The following is an 11113-nucleotide window of genomic DNA, read 5'->3' as shown; positions in this document are numbered from 1 at the left end:
GCTTGACGTCCTTAAAGCTATGAAGATAGACGAAGGGAAGATCATCAAGAAATCCAGCGTCCTGGTTGGATTCAGTGGAGAAACAAAGAACACCTTGGGAGAAATCAGCCTGCCAACCTATGTGGAAGGCGTGGCTTCATATGAGAAATTCGGAGTAATGGATTGCCTATCCTCGTATAATGTAATCCTGGGCAGACCATGGATCCACAATGTCAAAGCAATCCCATCAACATACCATCAATGCGTGAAAATTCCAATAGAATGGGGGATAACCACCATCAGAGGAGAACAAAGGACGGCTCAGGAATGTTACACTCGGGCTTTGAAACCCTCAAAGTCAGGTAAGTCCCTTGCATAGCAATTAAAGTCACCTGTCAGGGAAGAATATATAGCACAAACACAGATGGAAACAGGAGAGGTCACATTAGACCCAGAATTCCCGACAGAAAGTACTTGTAGGGTCGATGCACCCGACTCAATCGGACCGAATCTGGTCGCTTTCTCAAAACTAAAATGTCTTGCTTTGCTTGGTCACATTTTGATATGACTAGTATAGATGCTGATGTTATTACTCATAAGTTGAACATTGACAAATCCTTTAAGCACATGACAAAGAAAAGAGAAGAAAATTTCTTGCAGAAGGCACGAAATTATCAACCAAGAAGTTGACAAGCTCTTTGGACATGGAAATGATCGGGGAAGTAATGTGTACCGACCGGCTTGCAAACGTGGTAGTCGTCCAAAAGAAAAATGGCAAATGGAGAGTCTGCGTAGATTATACTGACTTAAACAAAGCCTGCCCAAAAGATCCATTTCCCCTACCACACATCGATGCAATGGTAGATGCCCCGCAGCCACGAAATGTTGACATTCATGGATGCCTCCAGCGGATTCAATCAGATAAAAATGCACCCATCAGACCAGGAAAGCACAGCTTTCATCACTGAAAGAGGTATATATTGTTATCTTTGCTATGCCCTTTGGATTAAAAAATGCAGGTGCAACCTACCAAAGGCTAGTCAACATGATGTTCAAAGATCAGATAGGAGACACCATAGAAGTCTACATAAATGACATGGTAGTCAAATCAAAAAAGGCAGAAGACCACGTCAAAGACCTGGAAGTAGCCTTTCAAATACTGGAAAAATTCAATATGAAGCTCAACCCACAAAAATGCCACTTTGAGTCTCAAGAGGCAAATTCTGGGCTACATGGTGACAAAAAGAGGAATAGAAGCCAGCCCTGAACAGATCAAAGCCATCCTGGAGCTAGAACCACCAAAGACAGTCAAAGACATACAAAAGCTGACTGGAAGAATAGCAGCCCTGAACAGATTCATTTCAAGATCATCAGAAAGATGCAAATCGTTCTATAACCTGCTAAGAAAGAACAAGGACTTTCAATGGACACCTGATCATCAGACTGCCTGATACGTGCATTTTATATAGTCTTTTTAGCCTACTTTATGCACGTATTTCTATGCTTTTATCGTGGTTTTATGCCACGAAATGCTCCGAATATGCTACTTTGGTGTATTTTGTCTTATTTGCAGGAATAGACCGGAAAGTAGTGAAATCAAGTCATTTACCGTCCGTTTTGCATGCATTTGGAGGAAGAGATAATTTGGAGCGGGAAATATTGCTGTCTTGGGATGCGTGAAGCTATTTCGGGAGCTAAAAGGCCAAGTCAAAGACCAAATTACAAGACCAACACGAAGTGGAACAGGAACCACTCGATCGAAAGCGTTTCTTTTGGTCGATCGAGTAAAAGACGAAGGAACTGCTTCGATCGAGTGGCCAACTGTTCGATCGAGGCTATCTTTTGGTCGATCGAGTAAACAGACGAAGGAACTGTTCGATCGAGTGGCCAACTGTTCGATCGAGCCTATCTTTTGGTCGATCGAGTAAACAGACGCAGGAACTGTTCGATCGAGTGACTTAACTGTTCGATCGAGCAATTACAAGCTATTGGGCCTCAATTTACGTTAAGCTTAGATTAGGTTTATGTTTTTAGGCTATAAAATAAAATCTAAGAGGGGACTACACGGGACTTCTCTCCCTCTTCTCCTCTCTTATTTTTCACATACACTGTTACTTGCTACTGTTCTTTCTTCCGGATCTATTTGAGTAATTAATTCTTTCCCTTTATTTTCCTCTTTAATTTATGCTTATGATTATTGTTCTCCCTTTATTTCTTGTTTTCCCTTTAATTATGTCTAGCTAATTCCCCTAGTGTGTTAGGATTAGGGAAGCCGTGGTAGCGATGTTTTAATTGACTTATATAGATTAGTCTTGCGATAGGAATTGTATTAGGCAATTTAATTGTTATCAGGTCGAATGAATGCATGCAGGAGACCATAAATCTAGTTAACCCCGACCTAGATCGAAAGATTGGAAGGGAAGGCTTGCTTAATTACAATAGGGTATTGCAGTGAGGGCGAAAGTTAAGCTGTTTACACTCTAGGGCGGTTTAAGGACCGAAAGGTGACGACCATAGCTCTTCTTATCAATAGTCTAATCGCCTTAATATTCCCGATAGTATAAGATCTGATAGCTGCCACGGTGGACCGACTCTTAGCATACTCCCTTCCCTCTGTTGTTAATTTCTTCTATTTTTATCTCTCTTCCCTTAGTCTCTTAATAGTTTTAGTAACTCATTTCAAACCCCCACATTGTGACCCGTTACTCATAGACTAAAATTAGACAGATAAATCTCATTTTTGCCTCCCTGTGGAGATCGACCCTACTTACCGCTGACTTCTGTTAGTTGTACTTAGGTATTTTATTTTTGGTGTAGAAACGACCGCATCAAATTTTGGCGCCGTTGCCGGGGAGGCAGCGTAGTTTTATCTGTTTTTATTTAGTTTATTTCTTGTCTCAAGGAACTTCGGTTCCTTGAGACCGTTGTCATGTCGTTCCTTCTGAGTTTTCCGCAGGAAGAGAACGAAATCTTTGGTGTTTATTTAGCCAGACTTTGGGAGTTTATTGAGCCCAGACGAGATGCCTTTTCTGATCTCCAATTGTGCTGGACTATCTTCCGGGGTATGAATGACCCTACGCGAGCATACCTCGAGTCCATAGGTAAGTGGGATTTCGAAGGAATCCCCGTAATTGAGGTATTAGAATTCTTTAATTGGTTTGCTACTGAATCTCTTAAACCTACTTTTTCTCTTCATGTTGACTCAGATGAGGGGGTGGGTGAGACCTTAGAAACCAATCTAGGAAATGCTGACGGAGACATAGAGGAGACCATTAGCGTGGTTGACAATCCTTTTTATGAGGATAGTCTAGAACCCCTTTATGATTCTTGCAATGTTAGTGAGGACGATTTGGAGGCTCTCTTTGAGAACCTCCATCTTAACGAGTCTAGCGATGAGGAGAGCGATAGTCTAGAGGCTAAATGGGATACTTATGATGATATCGATGATGAGCCTATTTTAGGAGACCCCATTGACCCATTTGACTTTGCTATCCCATGCATTTGGGACGATTATCCACCTTCTCCCTTAGTTGACCAGACTCCTCCACCTCACATTTCATACCCGTCAGAGTATTTTAATTCTACTCGCGTTAATTTTGAGTCGAATGCACCTGAGTTCGTTAATTCTCCACCTGTGGTTAACTTGAGCTTTTATATTCCGCTCTTAGCTGGAGGGCAGAATTATTTTGTGAACAATTTTAGGAGCTGCCATAGGAAATTTGTTAAGCTTAAATGTTTTTACATTTTGATTTCCTATGTTATTTCTATCTTATGGTGCTACTTACAGTTTTGTGTAGCACATGCGCAGCTATTTGACAGGTTGTTGCGAGCCTTGAGTTGTTTTGACTGGGCTCCATTAGAGTAAGCTGCTGAAGAAAAAGAGGTCGAGCTGGGACCTGTCTGAAGCTAGCGCTACCCGGGAGGCAACCCGGCAATTTTATTCTGCATTTTATTTCATTTAAGTTGTAATAAATGGTTTTATACCATAGACTATCTCAGTATGCTTGTCTTGTTAGTTTGCGGCCCGTTTTTCATTGCGCTTTGCAGGTACTAGCTGAGAATCACTCGATCGAGTAGCTTTTCTACTCGATCGAGCACTTGTGCCGGCAATTCCCTTCGATCGAGCAGACCTTCCTCTCGATCGACCACCTGCAAGATGAGGAACTACTCGATCGACTGCTATTTTACTCGATCGAGCAGTTTTAGATGCCCAAGTTACTCGATCAGCTACTATCCCTCTTGATCGAGTGTTATTGACTTGGATTAGCTTCCTGAGACGGTTTTCCGGGCCTTTAGCAACCTCCCATGTTCATGGTCGGTTTGGGGAGGTCCCTTTATTTCGCGTATCTTGTAAGTTTTCCGTATTTACTCTCTTTCTCCTTCAGTTTGCATTTCCTTTCCATGTTTTGGTACAATGGGGGCATTGTACAGTTTGGTTTGGGGAGGTTATGCATCCATATCTGTGTCTGCATATTGTCTTTATTGCATTTCTGTTGTCACGTTTAATTTCCGTTTGCATTGTTGTTTATTCTTATTAAAATTTAAAATTCCATAAAAATTGAAAAATTTGAAAAATTCAAAAAAATTATTCACGTTTATTTTGCATATAGGTTGAGTCGGAACGGTAGATTTCCGTGATGAAATTGCACTTTAACTTGTCCTTCATACTTGAGCCTTGCACTTTATTGATAGTTTTTAGCTTTGTCATACGCATAATCTACGAATTTCTGTTCAAATATAAGCTGACTGTTTAGACTTGACCTATAAATTGGCAAACTACTTAAAAATTCTGAGATTTAGAGCCCATAACTGGTGACATTCATGACCAGTTCATTAGGAATTTTGAGTAGTACTCCTTGCATAGCATGTTCGTCTCTTTTGCACATTTATGACATTCAATTTCTCGTCAAAATGCACATATTCGGGTTCGTGGTTGGTGTCACATGCAGGGAGGGCCTTGCAAATTTCCCTTTCCTTATATTTTTCACCCATTTAGCTCCACATTAGCCAAATTTGCCTTTTGACCCATTAGCTACAGCCCAAACTAAGCCTGCCTAGTCAAGCTAGTTAGTATGTTCTTTTGTGGCATGAGTTTTCGTCCGCAGTTTGGCCGTATCTCTTTTGTATGGAGTTGTTGGAAAAATAAAGGAAAGAGGAAAGAAAAAAAAAGAATTGAAAAAAGAAAAAAAAAAGGATGATACGTGAATAAAAGAAAAAAAAAGAATTGAAAAAAGAAAAAAAAAAAGGATGATACGTGAATAAAAGAAAAAAAAAGAATTGAAAAGAAAAAAAAAGATGATACGTGAGGCATGGTGATTCACGTGAAAACCAGAGAAGCAAAATTATCAAATTTTTGAACTGGTTGTATTTGGAGACTGTATATGCTTATCTTTATCTTGTGACGGTCTCCCTCCTCCGTTTTATTCATATATTTTTGAGGACATAGTGTATTTGGATGGTGAGTTTTGTGCCAAATGAAGGGCACTTGTACTTAGTTTTTCAGTCAGTTGAGATTCGGATGGTTTACTATGGTCCTGTTAGGAACTAACTTGACGCTTTTACCTCCACATTTCCATAACATGTTTTGCCCTTTCTCACCTGAACCTCACTGTTCCCAAATTATTTGTAAGCCCTCGGCTGTGACGGACATTATTGGTTGGAGTATGTGCATTAGTACTTGAATTGTCTTTCATTTTTGTTGCATGCATGCTATGTAGGTCGCAGTTAGGTGAGTGACTGTCCTTTCTTCTCTCTTTTACATATAAATATTCACCCTTTGCTTCATGAGAGAAGAGTGACCACGAGAGAGTCCGATTTTGTTGGTCTTGCAAGGTCGATAGGTTGGCTATATTTCTGAACAGCTCATAATTCGTTTGCGTATTGAATGCTTAGCTTAAACTGTTAATCTTTGTTGCATTAAATTGGTTCAAGTAGACAAGTTAAGCTAGCTCTGAGTTATTTTTCCGTTCCATTAGCGTATAGTTTTGAGTTTACTCGGGGACGAGTAAAGGTTTGGTTTGGGGAGATTTGATACGTGCATTTTATATAGTCTTTTTAGCCTACTTTATGCACGTATTTCTATGCTTTTATCGTGGTTTTATGCCACGAAATGCTTTGAATATGCTACTTTGGTGTATTTTGTCTTATTTGCAGGAATAGACCGGAAAGTAGTGAAATCAAGTCATTTACCGTCCGTTTTGCATGCATTTGGAGGAAGAGATAATTTGGAGCGGGAAATATTGCTGTCTTGGGATGCGTGAAGCTATTTCGGGAGCTAAAAGGCCAAGTCAAAGACCAAATTACAAGACCAACACGAGCTGGAACCAGGAACCACTCGATCGAGCAGTTTCTTTTGGTCGATCGAGTAAACAGACGAAGGAACTGTTCGATCGAGTGGCCAACTGTTCGATCGAGGCTATCTTTTGGTCGATCGAGTAAACAGACGAAGGAACTGTTCGATCGAGTGGCCAACTGTTCGATCGAGCCTATCTTTTGGTCGATCGAGTAAAAGAAGACGCAGAACTGTTCGATCGAGTGACTTAACTGTTCGATCGAGCAATTACAAGCTATTGGGCCTCAATTTACGTTAAGCTTAGATTAGGTTTATGTTTTTAGGCTATAAAATAAAATCTAAGAGGGGACTACACGGGACTTCTCTCCCTCTTCTCCTCTCTTATTTTTCACATACACTGTTACTTGCTACTGTTCTTTCTTCCGGATCTATTTGAGTAATTAATTCTTTCCCTTTATTTTCCTCTTTAATTTATGCTTATGATTATTGTTCTCCCTTTATTTCTTGTTTTCCCTTTAATTATGTCTAGCTAATTCCCCTAGTGTGTTAGGATTAGGGAAGCCGTGGTAGCGATGTTTTAATTGACTTATATAGATTAGTCTTGCGATAGGAATTGTATTAGGCAATTTAATTGTTATCAGGTCGAATGAATGCATGCAGGAGACCATAAATCTAGTTAACCCCGACCTAGATCGAAAGATTGGAAGGGAAGGCTTGCTTAATTACAATAGGGTATTGCAGTGAGGGCGAAAGTTAAGCTGTTTACACTCTAGGGCGGTTTAAGGACCGAAAGGTGACGACCATAGCTCTTCTTATCAATAGTCTAATCGCCTTAATATTCCCGATAGTATAAGATCTGATAGCTGCCACGGTGGACCGACTCTTAGCATACTCCCTTCCCTCTGTTGTTAATTTCTTCTATTTTTATCTCTCTTCCCTTAGTCTCTTAATAGTTTTAGTAACTCATTTCAAACCCCCACATTGTGACCCGTTACTCATAGACTAAAATTAGACAGATAAATCTCATTTTTGCCTCCCTGTGGAGATCGACCCTACTTACCGCTGACTTCTGTTAGTTGTACTTAGGTATTTTATTTTTGGTGTAGAACGACCGCATCACTGCCTTTGAAGACCTGAAAATATATTTATCCTCTCCCCCCTTGCTGGCAAAACCAGTCAAAGATGAACCCCCGACAAGATACTGTCGATCCACAGAATCTTTGTCGGTGCGATCCTGGTCAAAGAAGCAGACGGACAACAAAGACTGTCTATTATGTAAGTAAAACTCTACCGGATGCGAGAGATCGGGTATGGCCTACTAGAAAAATATGTTTTAGCTTTAATTATGAGTTGCACAAAATTAAGACCATATTTTGAAAGTCACCCTATAATAGTCAGAACCAATCTTCCTATCAAATCTGTACTTAGGAAACCGAATTGTCCTGGACGAATGTGCAAATGGTCATCCCTAAGCACATACAATATAACATTTGAACCAAGGACAACAATTAAGTCACAAGCACTAGCAGACTTTGTGGCTGATTTTAGTCCAACCCTAGAACCCGACCTAATAAAAGAAGTGAATAAACCGACCACGACCAAAAAGACCTAGACTGGACCCTATTTGTCGATGGAGCAGCCAATACGAGGGGCACAGGCCTAGGAGTAGTACTAAAATCGCCACAGGGGATAAGATAGTACAGGCTATAGTCGTGCATTTGAGGCCACCAACAATGAGGCGAGAATATGAAGCCCCGATAGCCGGATTAAAGGTATGTATTGACTGGGTGTGCAAAACCTAAAGGTACGATCGATTCCCTCCTCATCTCCAACCAAGTAAATGGGATATATCGCAAAAGACCCCAAAATGATGCTTTATCTAGATGTTGTTCAAATGCTAAAATCAAAATTTAAAAATTTTGATATTGACCAAATTCCCTGTGGATTTAAATACCAGGCCGATGCTTTAGCCGGCCTAAGATCCAACTTTAGTCCCCTTGACTTCGACAAAATACCCATCGTGCATTTATTAGAACCTGCAATAAATAAACAAGATGAGAGTTTCCCAATCTACATTGCTAATTCTTGGACAAAACCCTACTATGACTGGCTACAACAGGGAATCCTTCCCTTAAATAAGCAAGATGCCAGAGCACTAAAAATAAAAGCTGCTTCATATACTATTATTGACAACGTGCTTTTTAAGAAATCGCAGGCTGGGCCCTACCTCGGATGCCCGGAACCACAGGAAGTCGAGCAGATATTATCGAAATCCATGAAGGATACTTTGTGGAAATCACAAAGGTGGAAGAAGCCTGGCAAGCAAAGTACTCATAACCGGTTATTATTGGCCTACCTTGAGAGCCGATTGCCTGGATTTTAGCTCTAAATGCAAAGCTTGTCAGATTCACGGACCATATATCCACCAGCCATCTGAGGAACTACATTCCATATCCGCACCATGGCCATTCATGAAGTGGGGCATGGATATAGTAGGAAAACTACCTCAAGCACCCGGACAAAAGGTTTTCATGTTAGCAATGACTGATTACTTCTCCAAATGGATAGAAGTTTGAATCATACGGGCAAGTTAAGGAGAAGGACGTCATAGCATTCATTAAACACAACATCATATGTAGATATGGCATCCCCTCTGAAATAGTATGTGATAATGGCACACAATTTGTGGGAAAAAGAACAAAGACCTTCTCCGTGCTCAATGGAACATCAATCTGGTAACATCCACACCAGGATATCCAAAAGCCAACGGTCAAGGTAATCCAAGTAATAAGGTGGTAATGTTTGCATAAAGAAAAAGTGGAAAAAAAGGAAAGGCAGATGGGTCAAGAACTCCCCCCTGGTCCTTTGGGTGATAGAACCACGCCAAAAACATCCACAGGCCAAACCCCCTACTCCTTGGTCTATGGATGTGAAGCAAGTAATCCCAGTGAAGTGGACATTCCATCAGCCGGATGTAGCCTCGAACACAACAACAAACAATATACCTCTAATGGAGGATAGCCTGGACTTAACAGAAGAGCTAAGAGATGCAGCAAGCATCAGATTAGCAGCATACCAGCAAAGAGTTGCGAGAAACTACAACAAAACTATCAAAGCCAGGGTATTCAGGGTAGGAGATCTTGTTCTCAGGAAAGTATTCCAAAACACAAAAGAAAAGAATGCTGGCAAATTGGCCCCAACCTGGGAAGGCCCCTATCTGATTGATTCAATAGTAGGCCAGGGAGCTTATAGATTGCAGACCCTGGACGGCGAAATGATCCCAAGAGCCTGGAATATTACACATTTAAAATTATTTCACATATAGAATATATCGCACAACCCAGGTATAACTTTTTACTTTAAACACTTCTTGCCTGAAAACTACATGTATGATACTTGCAGTTATATGAATAAATGCCATATATGATTTCTTCAAATTACGTGCCCAAGTACTTATCTATGTTCTCATATTTACTTAGTGAAATCTTCAACACTTGTTTTACATATTGCATCTTATTTAAAACAAATCTTAAAGATTGGGGGCCACCCCCACCAAATATTCAACTGATATCCAAAATTCAGTTGCAAAACAGGCCTTTAAATATTGAGCTCAACATAACATACAAACCTGGAAAATCTATTCCTAGATCAGATGACATAAATGGGTCATAAGCCCTCCGCATGTGCAAGGGACATAAGCCCTCCGACAGTGCAACAACCCCACCCATAACACATTGAATCTGGCAGATCCAAAGACAAAACTGGCCTGATCCGGTCGCTGAAAAATCGCGGCCCGATCCGGTCGAATAACCGCCAGATCAAAGACACGTCCAACATCACAAAAGTACCTTGTCAAAACACAAAAAGAAACAAAACAAAGACCAAATATTTATTCACCCAAAATAATTGGTCCTACCTAATAACCATCCATTCCAGGGACATCCCCCCTGGATGAGCCAAAAAATTTGAGAAATATACTCTAAATATTCATTCCAAGGACATTCCCCCTGGATAGACCAAAACCCAAAAGAAAAAACTAAGTTACTTTTGAGCCAGTAACCGACTCACAACCATCCACCATTTCCTGATCACCAGACTTTGCCTTGGAAGGAGGAGAATCCACTTCTTCTTCTTGACCCATACTGGCCAAATCAGGATATTGAGCGTCCAAAGCCATCTCATCCCGGTCCGGATTCCAGTTAGCCCGGTCAGATTCTGGATCTCTCATAGCATCAACCCGACCTTTCCCAAAGAAGTACTGGGCAGCATCAGCCAACCGCGCCTCCACCAACTCCTTTTCAGCAGCAAGCTCCTCGTTTTTCTTTAACTGATCCTGCATTGCCTGCTTCTCAGCTTCCAACTCTTGCCTGACAGCCTTCTCAGCATTCTTTGCAGCCACCTCACAAACCACAGCAGCTCTGACCGCCTCCTTAGCTGTCCCCAACTGAGATTGAAGTACCACTTCATTACCCCTGGATGTGTGCAGGTCACGGTTTAGCCTATCCAGCTTTTCCTCCAAATTAGTAACCTTGGGCTGGGCGTCCCTAAGCTGACAAGCAGCAGCCAGCCCAGCATCCAACCCCTGCATACATACAAAATCAATTAGCCAAATACGAGGTAACACAAAAAGCACATAAACAATTAAAAATATCCCTCTACAACTAACCTCCCTAGCCTGGGAAGCGAGTTCAGCAGCCCTTGTTATAAGAGAAGTCAGAATAGAAACCACCCTGGTAGACGAATCAAGGGTACTAGCAGACAATAGCTGGTCGCTCATCTTTGCAGAAAACTCATCTATCCGAGCCCGGGCATCATCCATGTCATCAATCCTAGCAGGCACTT

The sequence above is a fragment of the Silene latifolia genome, chromosome 1, assembly GCF_048544455.1.
Source record: "Silene latifolia isolate original U9 population chromosome 1, ASM4854445v1, whole genome shotgun sequence".
Taxonomy (NCBI): Eukaryota; Viridiplantae; Streptophyta; class Magnoliopsida; order Caryophyllales; family Caryophyllaceae; genus Silene; species Silene latifolia.
This window is presented reverse-complemented; position numbering follows the sequence as displayed.